Source organism: Aphelocoma coerulescens, chromosome 12, assembly GCF_041296385.1.
Source record: "Aphelocoma coerulescens isolate FSJ_1873_10779 chromosome 12, UR_Acoe_1.0, whole genome shotgun sequence".
Taxonomy (NCBI): Eukaryota; Metazoa; Chordata; class Aves; order Passeriformes; family Corvidae; genus Aphelocoma; species Aphelocoma coerulescens.
Genome location: NC_091026.1, coordinates 18,310,036 through 18,327,858, shown reverse-complemented (window position 1 = coordinate 18,327,858; position 17,823 = coordinate 18,310,036). Strand labels below are relative to the sequence as shown.

At 41.5% G+C, this 17,823-nt stretch overlaps 1 protein-coding gene and 1 long non-coding RNA gene across 3 annotated transcripts in view; one reads left to right on the top strand and one right to left on the bottom strand.

Annotated features, from left to right (window-relative positions):
• Positions 1-17,823, top strand: part of PDZRN3 (PDZ domain containing ring finger 3) — a 130,955-nt gene that overhangs the window by 15,569 nt on the left and 97,563 nt on the right. The gene's annotated exons all lie outside the window — the stretch shown is intronic.
• The window catches only part of LOC138117318 (uncharacterized), a 212,321-nt gene that overhangs the window by 190,285 nt on the left and 4,213 nt on the right, over positions 1-17,823 (bottom strand). The window contains exon 2 of one of the 2 annotated variants that reach the window (XR_011154615.1): positions 9,194-9,269. The exons of the other annotated variant lie outside the window; for it this stretch is intronic. This is a non-coding gene — a long non-coding RNA (uncharacterized lncRNA). The remainder of the gene's footprint in view (positions 1-9,193; positions 9,270-17,823) is intronic. 2 annotated transcript variants of the gene reach the window in all.

The following is a 17,823-nucleotide window of genomic DNA, read 5'->3' as shown; positions in this document are numbered from 1 at the left end:
TATAAGCCTTTTTCCTTTGCTTAATTAATTAATTCTTTACACTATGAAAAATTATCCACAATTAACTGCAGTTCTGGGCTTTAAACACTGAGAAGGGACAACTTATCAACATCAGGAATTTCATTCCATCATTGTTGACTGCTCCTTTACTTTCTGTATGTTTTGATATATTTCAAAACAATATAGTCTATTTTATGTTCCACTACGAAGTGCAACTTCAGGACTTGTAAAGTTTTTAGGCTCTCATAAATACAAATGGGACTGGGCTGACAATAATAGTAGTAGAAAAATTTTGCTTCACCACTGGGGCTTTTAAATGAAAACAGTATTTTCCTTTTAAGACTTTTATTATGCATTTTTAGTATCCAAAGTAAATTTGTGTTATGTTAGCTTTCATATAAAGGTGTAACATCTTTAAAGAAGCTTCTCTCTGTAAAGTCTTATATCTCTAAAGTGAATTTACCTCTGAAAGGGGAATTTGGGTTTTAAAGGTTGTGTGGGGGATTATTACTTCCAAAAAGGAAAGTTGGGACTTTGGGGTGGAGCAGGAGTGGTACAGAAGGGCTGTGTGGGCAGAGCAGTAAATGGTGGAGACACATCCCATCCCTGTGTGCATGAAATCCCTTTTGTGAGGGAGCAGGGGATTCCTAGTCCCAAAGAGTGCAAATGGTGCAAGTGTCTTATCTCCAGTTTAAATTATACATTAAATGTGCTTCAGCTGTGCAAAGCAGGTGGTAAAAAAGAGTCAGAGTATGGAAAACTATCTTTTGTTAGTGCAAGCCCCTTTTCCATAGTCTAATTAAGCCTGGTGTTAAAATACTCTTAAAAAACAAATCACTAATCTGTAGATCCCTTACTGTGGGACTTGACCAGTGGATCTCAGGAACAGCATCCCTGCAGCAGCCTTTCCTCTGTACCCTCTCACACTGGCACAGTTACCATCCACAGCCCCAGAGGAGTATCCACAGCTTAATTATATGCTCCATTTAACAGCAGTACAAAATTAATCCTCTTTGGACAGAGATTAGATGACATACGAAGAGTCATGTCTGGTCTCCTTAGTGTGGTGAATTTTATCTTGTAGCCTTTGCATTTAATCTTTATTATTTTTTGCCATCACCCACATGACTTTGAAGGGCACAAAAGTGTGCAAAGCTGAAAGCAAGGAACAGGTTTGGGGATGGAGCCTGGCTCAGGATCCAGTTTAATTCCTGCACAGATTTTCAAAGACAGGAGCCACAGGTGCTCAGTGCTGGAAAATACCACAAGGCTACTGGGAATACTGGAATCCCACCTCCAATTCTATCAAACAGAGTAAAATCATTGGATGTTGCAGAGGATCACGGCATGGCTGAGGTTGGAGAGGACCTTTGGAGAGCAGCTAATCCAGCCCTTTGCTCCCAGCAGGGTCAGCCAGAGCCACATGTCTGCCTTGGGTGAATAAAAGCTCACACACATCGGGCATGTGAATAGTCCTTTGGGCTAAGCAGGAATTTGAGCTGAAAACTGGTAAATATTATCCATCTGTTTGATTGATTGGATGAATATGAGAAAGAAACCAGCGACAGGAAGGGAGAGTGAAAATGTTTCCTGAATCATTTGAAGGTGGGGGGAGAGAAAAAAAAAAAAAGAACTTTTTAGTGCTATTTTTTGCTTCTCAGTTCTGCAGGCCTCCCAGCTCAGGAAGATTTAGTTTACTTCTTTAAAGGTCTTGCTTATAAAGCAGACCTTTTTCTGGCTCTGGCCAGCTCTAATAAAAATTAGCCGTAACTTTAGCAGCTGCCATACCACATGACTGCTTAGAATTGCATAACTTCTTTTTCCTCCTGAAGAAACACACAAAGCTCATCTGATCTCCACCCTTGCAGCCTTCTCTGAAGTGTTTTTCTCTAACTTGATTTCTAAACAGAAATCTTTTTCTCCTTTCTTTTAACAAGCCTCTCTTCTTAAGCCCAAAATCTGACAGCAAATGGTGAGGGGCTCTGGGCAGGGCTTTCATGAATGCAGTGAATAAGGTGATTATTTGTATTTTTGCTACTTAAAGCTCTATTACTGTTTATAAATAAGAAGCAGTATCATGGACAAAAAAAAATTTATATTTAGTGGCTGAAATTGTGGGGATTTTAGGGCCTGTATTTCTGGGATCATGGTTTTGGATGGAGAAACATTGTGGTTTGCCAAGGAGAAGGTCATGGTGGGAAATACAAGGCTTCCATGGCCACTCCAGCTGTAAACTGGACACAGACTGTTGGCTCAGACCAGGTCCTGTTTGGAAATCCCCAAGTACCTATCCTGATCTACAGACAGAGGGGATGGAAATGGAAAATGATCAGCCTCTTCTAGCTGTGTGACATGTGGAGATGAACCATTGCTTTCTGGCTAATTGTGATTCCTTCTAGCGAAAAAAAAAGAAGAAAAAGTTCATCATCTTCATCAAAACCCTGAGAACAAATAACCCCTTTTCTGTACAGCACTTATTTTTTTTCCCCAAGCAAATTTCTTGCAGAGAAAAAAAAAATACTTGTTTTGTCAGGATACTCCAGTGACTGCATATTTATTTATGTCTCCCTTGTAGTTCAGTCAGAATTCATTCCTATTTTGTAAGTCTTAAAGAAATCTCTTGTCTGTAGTTACAAAGAATTTTTAAATCATGGAATGAAGGAAAACCCACGTGTGTCAGACTCTTTAAAGCTTGGTTCATCCTAAATCCAAACAAACAAAAGCTAGGTAATGATAGAATCACAGAATATGAAGTGTTGCTGAAAAACCAAGTCTGTTGGCACACAGGGAAGCTCTGGAAGCTGCACCTCTTGGAGCCACTGTCGCTGCCTTGCACCCAGTCATATTCCCATATTTGAGTTGAGGCAGTTCCCTTAACCACAATAAAACAGGAATAAAATATGAATTTACGTAATTCTCACTTTTGTATTTTCTCTGCTAGTGGTGTTTCCCTTCTCCTGCTTGCTTGTCAAGAATCCCTAACTCTCATTTTGGAGTGAAAATCTGGCCCCCTGGATGCCGGGGACAGGGCAGATGCACTGAGCTCTCTTCAGCTGCACTCACAGCTCAGAAGTGTCCTGCTAGCAGCTCTTGTTTTAATTTCAGTGTTCCCACAGCCAGCCCTGTGATTCCTTCCTGTGTTTGAAGGAGCCAGGACATGCTGAGCCACTTCTTTTTAATACAGCCTTTCATTGTTTTCCCTTCATTTTGGCCTCCCTCTTTCCCCTTAAAACCTTTGTAGGCAAAGTTTCCTCTGCAGCAGGGGAATTATTCACTGTTTTATTACAAACCTTTCTCTAGCAACGAGAACCTTCTCCTTCAGTTTTAGCCAGTTTTACCTCCTGCTGCTAATTAAAATGTTCTCTTTCTCTGCTTCTAAGTTGACCCAAAAGCAAGTTTTTTGCCCAGTTTTTGGCTGTCTCACTGCAAGAAGACCTGCTGAGCAGCCGATGTTAAAGCGAGTTACAAACCCAGGACAGAGCCAAGGGTGGCAGAGAGAGCAGTAGGTGATATTTCAGCCTCTAGCACATTTCCAGGCTTTACAGCCCATTGAAAGCTGCTTTCCCTGCTCTGACACTGCAGTTCAGTTCCTTCCCCCAGCTTGCCTTCCCCAGACCCTGCTGGGGTTCTTTGTTAGACACCCAAACTCATTAGACTAATGAGAAACTTCAGTGATGTATCTCAGGCAGAAATAGGGAGGAGTTGGGAGGCTGAGAAGGTGCTGTGGAGTTTCTTTTGGAATGAAATGAATTTTGTGCATAATCTAAATGGAAAGCTCTCCAGACTAAAGTGATAGCCTCTTAGTCCCTCACTTAGACTTTCTGCTTGGTTTGAATGCTGTGTTACAATTTTAATAGATTTACAGAACAAAGGAACCAGAGCCCCACAGCCAGAACTAAGATGATACACTTGTCATTGACTCTGTCCCTTTTATCTCAAATAACTAAAAATAATTTGCTTTCCATTTGTTTATCCCATTGCCTGAGGTGCTGTTCAGTATGAACAAGATGCAGAGACTGGTGCTGAGCTCTTGTTTGTGTCTGATTGCAAGGACTTGATTCCCCTCCTTTAGAAAACCTTTGGAGAAAAACTAAGCCCAAAAGCTTTTAACTACTTAGGAAGTGTTTTCCTGCCGTTTCAGGAAGAAGTGCAATTATCATGGCTGCTTCAAGGGAGCTGTCACTGAAGCGATAAACCGTGGTAGAATTTACTTATCCTTGTAGGAAAATGCAAATTAAGGCTATAAATGGAGGTCTTGGGAAAGGTCCTGACCGCTTTTTGCCACCAGCCTCATAATCACCCCCAGCCATTCCTATTCGAAGGCAATCAGGTGATGTACATCATCTTCTGCAGGGGGAAAAAGGGCTGGGAAATTAAGTGTGTAAGTGAAACATGCTGAAAGGATAAATGCCTTTGTTTGTATCTATCCTTCATGTGTTAATCAGCTGTTAACTGCAATCCACAACATTTCAAGCCATGCAAGCCCCTTCTCCAGGGATAGTGGGACAGTATTTTAAAAGTGGCTAAGAGTTGACAGCCAAACCCTGACCTGAAGTAATGAGCATAATGTTTGATTAATTTGATATCTGTCTAGCTGAAGTCAGCAGTGAAGATTTCACTGAGGGAGTTCATGGGAGCTGATGGCCACGTTCATAAAGTCTGTTCTAACCAAGGGATAAAGAGTAAATTTACGACTATTTATTGGAACTATTACTGGAAGTTCTGTGCAAGCCTGTAGTAGAATCTGTAGTGAGCAGGAATCCCTGGAAAAAAAGCTGCCCCATAAGTTGTCTATCACAGTGGAGAAACTTAAGCATGTTTTATATGTTCAGGCTAAGTGTGGGATTTGTTTTTCTACAGCCAAAGTTCTGCTTATTTGCCTAAAGTTAAGGATATGCATTAAATAAACAACAACTGGGGTCTTGGGCACTGCTCAGTGTCAAGAGTCCATAAACATGGGAAAATAATCTACAAACAACAAATTTTCTGATCTATGGCAGGCACAAATGTATTTTCCATTTCCTTTGAATACTTAAAACCGTAACTCATCATCAGAGAATCCAAACTGTGGTATTTGACACTTGAGAAGAATTTTATGGAAAACAATGACAGATTTTTAGTTGTCTCCCACTTTGTAACAACACAGTTGTTGTAAACAGCTCAGCTTCTGCTTCCTTCAATTCCTAACATCCACATTGCCAACTGCTTTTATTCTCCCAGTAAACCAAATTTTGACAGGAGAAAGTGAACCACAGTGTATTATGTTGCTGCCTAAATATTACATATTTCCTTTTTAAGCAAATGAAAGGCTACATCATCTTAATGTTTGAAAATGGAAAAACATTGGGTTTTTTTTCCCTTTACAGAATACTCCTGTTACTTTGTTACAGTGCAGTCACTTTCTATTCCTGATTTTAAATTTCATTTTCTACCATTAACTGCAGAGTAGATACAGGCTTGGAACCTGGAGTAATGACTTTGCAACTGAGACACACTGACTTCTACCACTCTTTGTGATTTAGAGAGGCATCAGACTTGTGTTATTGTCAGGCATCCAAGTTATTTAAAATTACTTTTCTCTGAATGTAAATTCTTGTGTGTGTCATGATCTAACTAGATTTATTCTATCCGAGTTTACAGTTCAGCTCCACAGTTAAAAGTTTTCTTTTGCTTGGATGTACAAATTCAACAAATTCTAGATCAAGGTCAGTTCTAAAGCTCCAGTTTATTGTTGCTGTTCTCTCCCAACCATTACTTTGTCCATCATTTAAATTGCCTTCGGATTAAAGTATTTTGTTCTATCAAAACACGGGGCATTTTAGGCATTAAGAGCACTGAGCATATCTCTGAATCACAAACGGGCCTGATTTTTGTTTTTCTTTACCCTTTACTATGTCAGACAGAGGATTTCCTACCGTTGTTTGGGAAAAGAAAACCGGAGCTGGAAAGGAAAGCATAAAACTGATTGCCTGATGGTTTAATGTTACAGACCACCTACCCTGAGAGTGGAGTCTAATTGAAATTCTAAAGAAGAAAAAAGCCATAGCCCAGCAACAAACAAATTGGGAAAGCTTAGTGGAAAATTAGTGGAACAATAAAATATTATTCCATTTTGTTAACACTTTGGTACTTGGGATAATTTTACATGGGAGAAAATGTAAAGCAGAAGGAGCCACGTAGGGGAAAGCCATTAGACAGGCATTTAGAGACTTTCTAGACAGACCTAATATAATTTTATACACTTAACTTGTTATAAAATCCATGTATATTCAGATGTTGTCTTACATAATTCTGTGACTTTACAGTTAAAAGAAGGGAAAAGAAGTAAGTAGATACAGAAGGGAAAGAAAATAAAGCATGCACCTCTCCAGAAGAGGCTTTTTTAGGGAAGAAAGCACAGGGCAAGATGTTTTAAATTCTTTTGGGACCTCAACAAGTAACTTATCTAGAGACTATTTATAAACTATTTTTATAAATCCTCGGTTAGTGACAAAGAATAGATGTATCTTAACTGAAAATTCACTTCTGGATGAAATACTAACCTAACTTTATTCACATTCACCCTTAAATAAACTGGCTTACTTTGGGGCATTGTGTACAGTACATTCTACACAGTTCTGATTAAGAGGCAGCTCTGTCTCTGGGGATTCCTCTCACCTACAGATGGTAGATTTTCCCAAAATAGGAGAATCTGACTGCAAAACTACAGATTGTTGGACCACTGAACTCAAGGCAGAGCATTACCACAATCAGTTTAGGGCATGTAGTTTAGTGTATGAAAAACTTTAAATAACAAAGAAATAAAAAAGCTGTCATCTGAAGTTTTAAGTTCACTCAGAATATTTTCCAGAGACAACAGCTACACTTCGCTGCTGTTTGTCTGGCTGCTCAGCTTCCATGATAACATTGTGGAGGAATTTAGAGGGGGCTAAAACCTTTTATTCTCAAACACATTTATCTCCATCTCGATCACTCGGGAATCCAAGAGCACAAGTGCAGAGGCCAAGTGGACACATCCTGGCTGGTGGAACAGGCAGCTCCCTGTGCTGCAAGTCAGCAAGAAGTGAGAGTGTTCTTGCCTTGGTAACCCTGAGGGGGATGTAATTTGGGTTGTGATCTCTTCTTTTGGGGTGAGTGTGAATCCATCTATTGTTTCATGGGAGAACAGCTGCAGGGGACACCAGGGAAGTTTGCAGGAGGAAGGAAAAGCTGATTTTTCTTCAAGATGGAACTGAAGGTTTTCTGGTTAAACAGATGTTCGTGCAGTGGCTGTTTTGTACAATAGTTCAGTGAAGCAAAGTGATGCCCGATCCATTTTAAGAGGCACCAGGGCAAATATCTCACTTCACACACTTAAACCAAGGTAAGATTTCAGTTATAAATCAAAATGGCCTTTTCTCCCCTGTCAGTGCAGGAGGCATTCCACAGGAGCAGCTGCCAGGCCACTGTGAAGGCTCACACTCACTTTGCTTTCCAGGTGGGGACTGGGATTGTTTCAAACACCCCTTTTAAGAGACTCCTTTCACTGAGCCCTGGGATGTGGAAAGACACTGGAAACTATTTTGAACCCTTGCAACAGGTGGTTAGAGTCAAACTGCAGTACAAAAAAGCTGTAGTCTTTCCAAGGTTTTCATTTTAGCCACATGAATTATTTCTCATTTAGTGAGACAGGAGTTTCAGCAAGTTGTGCACGTAATTTCTATATGCTTTTCATAAAAAGCAGTCAGGGCAAGGGTGATTTCTGTACTTCCTGCCTCAAAATGTGTGTGAGCAAACAAACATCTCATCTGCAATAGCAGCACAATGACCAGATGTCTTGTTTATGCTTTAAAATATTTTTGTTCCAGCCCATAGATGAAATTCTTTCCACTTTAAAAATGTTCAGCTTGAACTCGGGCAGTTAAAGGATTCCTGATGACAGAGCTGGATGAGCCAGCAAGATGCACTCTCTTCTCAAGGTCTCTCTTACATGAACTTTTGTACCTACCTCGAATTAATATCAATTCCTTTCATAGCCTGAAGTGACACTGTATCATTTTCTAAGGTTTGCTCTGGTTTTTTTATTGCTGTTCTGGGTGGGACCAGATTTGGGCCCCAAGGCCCAGCAAGAGCAGAACTACTGCCTAAAAACTGAGCTAAGGCTGCCCTCAGCTCTGCAGTGTCAGAGGGGTCTGGAGCATCTCCATTCCTATTTCTTACAGGAATATAAGAATATACTTTAACAAATACACATCAGAAATGGTCACATGGGAAGGTTTCTTGGCTCTCTCTTGTGGTGCCTGCTGTCAGTTCTAAAACCCACATAGTCTAAGTCTGAAATCTTTATCAAAAAAGAGTTGTGCTTATTTATGTCATAGTTCACACAGCAGTCCCCTCATGAAATATTTTCAGCTCTTACAGATCTCCTCTGCTGCAGTCAGCACAGTGACACTGACACTGCTTTTTCCAGTGGGAGGAGGTAGGAAAGGAAAATGATCAAATACTGGTAATAACGAGAGCCTGCTAAAATTAATTGTGTTACTATTGCCAGTGCTAAATGGAGAAATGAACTGAGTGGGGTGAGTGGAGCAGAGCAGACTTGAGCAGCAGAAGGTAAATAACAGTATTTTACATAAGCATCAGATATTTGACAGTTTTACAACTGGCTTGTTATTCCTGACAACTGTTGCGTTGGGATAAAGAGCATTTGCTCTTTCCATTTCTGGCTTTCTCACATCCTCAGAGCAGCTCATGCCTGGAGGAGGTGCTAAGAAACAGCTCTGTATCAGTGCCACGGGGCATCTGAGGGGTTATTGCCTTACTCAGCTCTCCCAGTAGAACACTAAGGTTTATTTAAGCAGCTCACCAGATAAAAAGCAGGGCTGCCCATTAAGGTGGGGGCTCGTATTGGCTTCAGGGGGGTTGTTTCACACATCATACACAGACTGCACTGGAGAGAGTGGGTACCTTCTGTTCTACTCAACCTCTAACCCACCACAGAAACTTCACACAAGATCCAAGGCTGTGGCTCATCATCTATTACTGTGACTCTAGTAGTGCCTGGGGACCTTCACAGAAATAAAATTCCCACTGACACCAGAGCTTATCTCTAATAAAGTGAAATATAAATATTCAAAAATACACAGCAGGGCAAAGCCAAGAGGGGTTATGTCACAGTTGTAAGAGCTGACTCACAGCAGCTCTATTTACCCACCTTCATGGCTATGGCAGGGCTGGAGCCCCAAGCTTTTAGTCCATGGAGTGACTTAACCACAAAGGCAGCAGCTTCCCTAGGAGCGGGGAATAAATCCACAATTGTAATCCTCTCCAGGTTGTTTTAGTGCTTCTCCTGGCTCCTAGGTACAGATGGAAGCTTGTGGTAGTTTCACAGTGCCTCTGTCTAGACTAAGATTTAGATAGATAATTCTAAAAATTCAATATATGACACATGTAACATAAATTATGGTGAGCTGGTCAGGGGAAGGATTTGGGAAACATCACTTTCAGTGTGACCAGCTGAGCTTATATTAAAGTACAGATCACACCTACACTGTTTTTTGGGTTGGTTTTTTTTTTTGGTCATGCTAGACCAGACTAGCTAACCAGTTCTATCAGAATTGGAATCAGTGGAATTAGGGCAGAGCATTAAGTGACAGAAAAATGGAGAGAGAAAAGTAGGGAAAACATCCCTTCATAAATAACTGAATGCTTTTTAGCATTTTACTCATCCTTAAAATATAAATCAGTTACCTGGAGGCTAAGAAAGCAGTAAGAAGTCTGAGACAAAATAGGAATCTTTTCAGAAAAAGTCTTGAAAACAAATACTTAGCTTGTTAAAATACTTTTTGAGCCATATCTAGAGCACCCTATAAACAAGCTATACCTGCATTTCTGTGATGAATGGGAAGCATCCATAATATGGATAACAGCTGCTTAAAACTCCAATTGTAATAAAAATTGATTTAGCCATGAATTATGTATTCAACTATAGCTTGCTATATCTAATTGCTTCTAACAATTAATAATACTCCTTTAAATAAAAAGCAAGATGTGCATCAGTTGCAGATGGAGAAAGCTTTTATTCTGTGTGTACCTAAAAGTCCCAGAGGGAGATTTGGGTGTCCAAGGAATGCAGGGTGGGGTGGGCTGTGCCTTCCCTTCAGCCCTGGCTGTCAGATCAGCCCCGAATTGCTGTTTCTGCTGCCATTTTTAGTGATTTGGTATCAGCAGCTCCAGCCCCTGGGGAGATAAGACAGGGGCACGTGAGCTCTGCAGGGCTCTGGGGCAGGGGCTATATCAGTCTGGCAGCTGTTCTGTGATGGGGAAGGTATGTGACAGCTCAGGGCAGGCTCCAACAACTGGCACCCACTCCCAAAACACGGGCTCCTACCAGACCTGCCCCCAAAGGCTGTTTGGGGAAGGATTTCAGTGTCACGCCTGACATTTGTGCTGAAACCTGAGTTTCTGCAGTGGGAAGTGACATACCATGGAGGTGTTTTCAGGGAAGATGTTTGGGGGTCTACTGAACACTGAACCATTACCCAGCAAGGATCTATTGATGTACATAATCTATAGCACTGACACGTCGCTGCTGCTTTAAGCAAAGATAGTTCAGCCCCAGAGCTGCTGGTATTTATAAGGGAGAAGATGGCTTGCAGAGGAGTGATGGAATGCTGGCTGAAATGCAGAGGAGGCTGAGACCTGCAGCTCATGACTACTCCCCACATTCTGGGACATTAATTCTGGGGAGCAGAAGAATTAAGATCCAGACCAGACACTCCCCACAAGTCACTGAATCAAAGTAGAACTCTCAATCTCAGTAGGATTTTCACACTCAGAAGAAACCATTATTCCAGATACGTTTTCCCATGGGCCATACTCTGCCTTTTCTTGTCCCTTGGGTGGTTGTTTTATTTCATGTGAAGAAGGTGTAAAGCACAGTTATTCTCAGTGATGGTGTTTCACACTCACTGTAATTTAAAAGGGTACAGAGTAGAAGGGAAGGAGACCCAATGCAGGTAGAATTCTGTGCAGAGGAAGCTGCTCATTGATTTTCTGCTTTCTGTCCCTGGATGCTCTGCTCACTCCACCATCTTGCCTCCCCACCAAACCCCCATGATTACTATCCATGATGTTTTGCGGCCCAGGAAAAGCTGATAAACAATTTTGACTTGTACCACTAGCTAGAAAAGGATGCACCTTTCCAATTCATTTCACCCAGAACTTTCAGGTAGTCACTGAGTAGGCAGCTGAGGTACCAAACTCAGATTAAAGCTTTGTTTCTTACTTCCCCAGAGTGCTGAAACCTGTGACTTCTGGGATGATTTTGGCTCAGTATATTGAAATACCACATTTCAACTTAAGGACATGATTTATGCCAGATATAACTTTGTAGGTTAGAAGCTATTCATAATTCGGATAAGGTAAATGGAAAAGGAATGTTTGTGCTTTATGTTAGAAAGTGTTGATTTGTGTAGACACAGTCACAGATTTACTCTAAAGCTGTGGCTGAGATAACCTGTTAGTAATTAGCATTTTGAGTAGGGTAAGTGTAGAAGAACACAAAACCAGGACTTTAGTAATAGCAGAAAATTCCCAGAGCGTGCCACAGGTCCTTATATCCAGTGATCCACCCTGGAATCCACAGAGCCTACAGGGAACCCCTGTAGGTCCTGTCACTGCAAGGGACACACAGAGACCATCCTGGCTGCTCATCATGGATCATTCCTCTACACACACTGACTATTTACAGGAATACAAATGACAATTCCAGAGGAAGAGGAGGAAGGAGCAATTCTGCTGCCTGACCATGAGGTGTGTAGTCCATGAAAGAGGAGAGTTTTCCCTCCTGTTTCTATTCCCCCATTCCCTGAGCTAAGCAATGTCAGGCAAATCCCATTTTACCTGTGATGCTTTCATGTCTCTGGGGATTAGTTATGTAAATCCACATTTGCAGCTTTTACCCATGACATTTATCATGTTGGGATATTAAGCTCAGATGTTTTAATAAATAGAGGGTTTTTTTCATCTAAACTCTTCCTGAGCCATTGCTGCTTTGCTGCTGAGTGTCAGTATGAACTGCTAAGCATAAAATATTGTCCACAGCTACAGGATATTCTCATGAAGCTATCATTTGCAGAGATACAGGGGATAAAAGCTATAGTGTTGATGTTTTAACAAGAATACAATCAGCTTTCAGTGCAAACATTCAAAGATGAAATGAAAAGCTGCTGTAACAACAGTTCTCCCTGCGTAGCTGCTGTTGGGGGTTGGAATATGCCATTTGTAAGGTTTAAATTGCTTTTGCAGTCAAGTGTTGTAATCCATTAGTGATAAGAAAAGGTATTTGTCTATCGGTTGTGGTTAACTACATTCCTTGTATTAGAAACAATTTAGTCTCCTATGTGAGCCCAGCACAGGAAATTGTTTAGAGAGTCTGGCTGCAGAGCTGGAAAAGGAGCAGTTGGTGCTCCCTTCCCCCAGTAGAAATGTGATGGATAACTGAACTCTGACAGCCAGCAACTTAACCTTTAGCAGTGCTGCACAGAGCAGCACCACGGGCTTTTACTCCAAGGATTTCATCTCCTTTTGAGCAAAGTTGTGTAGAAAAAGCTGCACAACTCTCCCAGGGATTTTTCTCTTACAACAGCAATGCTCCTTCCTTTGGCTGTTAAACCACGTTAATTCATTCTTTTTAGATAATATCATTACTCTTCAAAAAAAAAAAATTCTAAATCTGATGAAGACTAAGATTTGGGGCTTGTAAATGGGAATTGCAGTTTCTCTGGAAGAGCAAGTTCTCAGATTTGCTACCAACTCCATTGGGGTTTTGGAGCAGCATTTGCTGAACATTATCAGCTTTGCACGTTTGGCTGAACATCAGCAGTGCACCAGGACATTTCCTTGGGCTTCTTTTTGCTCTGTAAAGAAGCTGACAAATGTTGCACCAGATCTTTAAGATGTGACCTAACACAGCAAAGCATGATGCATATTACATATCACAGACTCATGGAAATCAGATAGCAAACATATGAGATGTGACATCAGCCCCCAGACTGGCACTGGCCTGGCACACGGATCATCTTGGTCACTACCTAAATTCAGGATTATAAATTATTTTAGGATCCATATATGCTGCATATGTACAAAGCAATATATTTCTAAATAATGTAAAGCATTAATTCAAGCACTGCCCCCTTTATGATTGTAGTGCAGTCATCTCCTTATGTGGTTTTATTACAAAAAGCTTAATTTTGTGAGGGGCTGTACTCAGAGGGTCAGCAGCCAGTTAGAGGCTGGTCTCACCCTATCCTGAAACCCAAAGCAGCTTCCTGTGGGATTTAAGAGCTGCAGCTGTTCCAGAGAATTCAAGATGTGCTTTACAAAGCTTTGCACCCTAAGTAAAAGCTGCAGCCATTGGGCTGGACAACACCTGATGTTATACATAGGATCCCTCTATTCTGCTGCTTAAAATGATCCATGCTGAGGGGGAATTTTGTAGGTTTCCAGGGGCTCACTCTCTGCTGGCAGCCTTTACTGTGTCCTGTAAAACAGAGGAATTGGCAGAGGCACTGGAATATGAATATTGCAGAAGAGTCAGCTTTCCCACCTAATGTATTTGGCAGGAGGAGCTCTGAACTGCAGGGAAGGCAGGCTGAAGCCCTGGAGAAGGAGGGATAACAGTCCTGGGAAAACAAGCAGTGAAAGAGGAGACAAACTGCATTACATCAGGGTTACTTGTTTATCAGAGGAGCTGCACAACTTCAGCTCCTGATTTCTGAGGAGAACAGGGGCTGTGCCAGGACCGTGTCTCCCTTACAAAGGCTGGGCACGAGGCCACGCAGTGATAACGTGTTCTTCACAGCAAATAATCACATCGATACCAACTCCTTCCTTGTGCAGAGTGTTTGGAGATCGTACATCATTGTTAACAGGAACATTTCCTGCTAGCCTGCTGCCAGGGTGCTCCCAGCAAAGCTTGGGAGAAAGGAGGCACTGAGTGCTGGTGCTCTCAGCTGAGTGGGAGGGCAGCAGTGCCACAGCACCCGAGTGGGTCACAGTTCTCCTCTGGTTTTAATCTGGGTTCATCTGACAGCGATTCCGAGTTGTTTTCATTGAGCAGAACCATATGTTTGGTTTTCAGCAGCACATGAAAAAGTCAGGGCACTGTTCACAAGCTGAAATGCCTCCACAGAGAGGGAAAGGATGGGGCTGCATCTGCCCCACCACTCGTTATTTCTCTTCAAAGACTGGGTTAGATTTACTGCAGCTGTCAGTCAGCTCTAAGCACTTACTCCATTTTTGCCCCCTCTCTTTGTAAATCACATCCATCAAATCTACTGCTGTCAAGTGGATAGTAAGAGGTACCTCCCCCCTAAAGGGCCTCTCCAGCTGAAAGCAAAACAAGCACCTGATAATCCACAGGAAACCCTGCGGGATCTAAATATACCTGCAGTGGATTAGGTCAGAATAACCAGAGGGAATCTAAAGGCTGAACACCAGGATGCCCAGTCCAACCAAGTCCAGTTCACAGGAGCATCCCCCTTGTTTTGCCTCAAATGGGAACAGTTTGTCCAGACTCTTAAAACCTAATGTCACACGACCCCTCCTCGACTTTTCTTTGCCTCCTCACTCCAGGTAATGCAGTAAAATACTGATCCAGCACCTGCTCTGTGTGCAGCTGAGATTTCTCTCTGGTTTCAGGCAGTCTTTGCCTCCACAGCCATAAAACAAGGCAACAATGGGATAAACAAAGTTTTGTCCTTGCACAGAAGGTCTAAACTCTGAGGGACAGTCCTCACTGGATGCTGAGCCTCGTGCAAGTTCACAGGTATTTGACAATTTACATTCTACTTTGGATTACATTTGTTCTCACATCCTATTTCCCACAGAAAGGGGGACTGGAACTGGACACCTGACAGATAAACATCCTCCAAGTTGTAAACAGGAAGCCTGTTCAGTTTTTTGCCATAAATAAAGTTGTATGCAGCAGTAACTCTAGGAGGGCAGACTTTGGGCTCCGTGCTGTAAACACTGTCAGATGCAAAAAATAGTTTCTGGATTTTATACAAGGTATTAGACTATCAAGATGTGATTACAAGGCATACGTTTTTCTGGGAGCCTATTTATGTGCAGCTGAACGCTGCTTTTGATTCATGAAGGTCCTTTTTTATATAAAATGCAGTTTGGCAAGTTTTGGCACTTAGTTAACTAATTCCCACCAGAAATACTGAAAGCATGGTTTCCATTTATAGCAGAGGGGATTAGGCTGATTTAGAAATACACTGTGTTGACAGTACTATTTAAAAGCATATGGACAATTTGCTCCTTTCTTCTCCATGACAAAAATGAGTGGTAACCATCAAATTCTGTGCATCAGAGCACTGGCCTCTCTGTTTTGTTAAGATCAGTGTAGTCTTTTCCAGTTGTAAAATCAAATCCAAAGTAGCCTGATTTATTGTTCTTTGCTCTCCTCAAAAGGCACCGAGGCATCTCCACAGCCCTTTCCAGGCAAAGTGAGTGTAAATCACTGCATGAAGGCTTCCAGAACATGACTTTGGTGCAATAGTTCCCAGCTCTAGATATTATTTAATTGCAAGTATTTGGTGATGATTTTCTGTTAATTGCAAAAGTTTACGCTAGTACAACTCCAAGCTTCAAGAAATCTCTGACATTATAATGCAAGAGGAGAGGAATTATGTTTTGTTTGTTATTCACATATGTCTTTCTGGAGCCTTTATAATTATTCTGCTTGGGCTTTATGCAAAGAAGTGTCTCAGAGACTCCTGCAGTAGAACAGAAACAATACCAGCACAAAAGATGCATGTCTGTACTTAAATCATAAAACCACAGAACAGGGCAGGATGGAAGGGTCCTGCTCCGGCACGGAAATGTGTACAAACACAGCATGCCCTCACAGAATGAAATAAAAGTATTCGTAATATAGAAAATAGATCCATTGATACAGTCAGTGATCATTTGTTAAGGTTCCTAGGCAGAAGCCTGGCCTTTGAAAGGTCCTGATTGCCCAGCAAGTACATAAAGGTTTCCTAGACAAGGAATACATCTGGCACTGATGTAGTAACTTTACAGGAAAAGCTGCCACTGTCACAGGGGACAGCAGGCTGTCACACTCATCCTTTGGCTGCCAGCCACCAAGGGATGCAGGCTGCAAGAAAACTCAGGATTTTCCTACAGGCACCAGAAATAAGGTATCAGAGCCAGAATTGATGTTGTGAATCTTCCCCCTGAGACATTGAGGTCTGACTCAAATATCTGCACAGTTTCATATTCGCAGAGCTCAAGACAGATATATACACAGTGGTAACAGAGTCAAAGGAAGAAGTGGGAGGATCCATGAGCAAATCCATGTAGGAAATCCTGCACTCAAGTATAGGGAGTTCTTTTGAGTCCTGTGTGAACAGTAACATTTCTTACTTACAGAAAGAGCACTGAAATGGAAAATGCAGACCCCCAACAAGCAGGGACTGAAATGATTCTCAAATGAAATCAGTGAGACTTTGTGTGCCAGCCCAATCTGATCTTCACAGTGCTCTGCAGTCACTCTCTCCATCCACCTGCTGACTGCAGTGCATTATAGTGAATGAGTAACACCGTATTTTCTTGACAATATCTTAGACTAATGCCATGAATACTTTTGTTAATGATCCAGAACATTTACAGTCTGTTTTAATTATTACATCTCCCTTGTACATCTCAATTATTAAAATAAGCAGAAGTTACCAGAAAGTGTTAGGAACAAAGCTGAAGCATGAAAACAGCTCTGTGCTCTCAGCAGCACAATCCAGAAAACATTTGGTTGCCAACAGTTGACTGATTCATGAAAATCACATTTGCATCTGAAATCTGTTTGGCTGGGGCCCCAGGCAGGTGGTACCAACCTGTCAGGCTTAACACACAGAAGGATTTCAGAGCATTTCAGGACAGTGCTGTTTTAAATGAAACAGTCCAATGTGGGCTTTGTTGATCCTCAGGTGTAGAGGATTTTAGAGCTGTACTGACCAAAAAAATCCATACTTTTATATTGCTGCACCTTTGATAGGGAGGCCTAGCAAGCACTTCGGGGCAGGAGGAATTTAACACAACAAAACCTTCCCTTTTCTCTCCCTATTGTTACATGCTGCAAATTATGGTAATATTTATGAGTATCAAAACCTAAAAAAATACTCAACCATTAAGACAATATAGTAATTATGTCAGAAAACAAATTTAATCCAGACAGGTGTATGGCAAAATGACTCAAATCTTTGCTAACAAATGTCAAATTGAGATAATTTACATTCCCTTTAAGCAGAGCTTTTGGATGTTTGACTCTTTAGAAGTGGCCAGTTGGAAAAATATCCCCAAGACAAAAATACTGTGCATCCAGAACGCTCCATGGAAGTGTGACCTGCAGAGCAATAACCTTTCTCACGTTCACACTCCCTGTCTCTCATGGAAGCAACACAAGGCAAGTTTTAATCTGCATTATCAAATATTAGTCTGGTTACCATCAAGCTCCAGAGTCCCTCAAATACCTGAGTAATTGTCCCCAGATAAACCAGCTCTTGACCACCAGATGTGTCACATTAACTGTAAAATTGCACACACAAAAACATACACATGTACACACATCTTGAACACAACTTCCAGAGCAAGGTTTTTATGATTTAGTGCTTTCCCAAAATAGATGTGTACATCTGCAGACTTGAAACATCTCACCCTTAGGAGCTTTAAAATATACATATAATTGTGCCACATTCTTGAGAAAAACTCCTTCCTATTGTGGGCTCTTACTGCACTCCACTCTGTTATGGATACATGAGTGTCTCCAGGGCTAAGTAC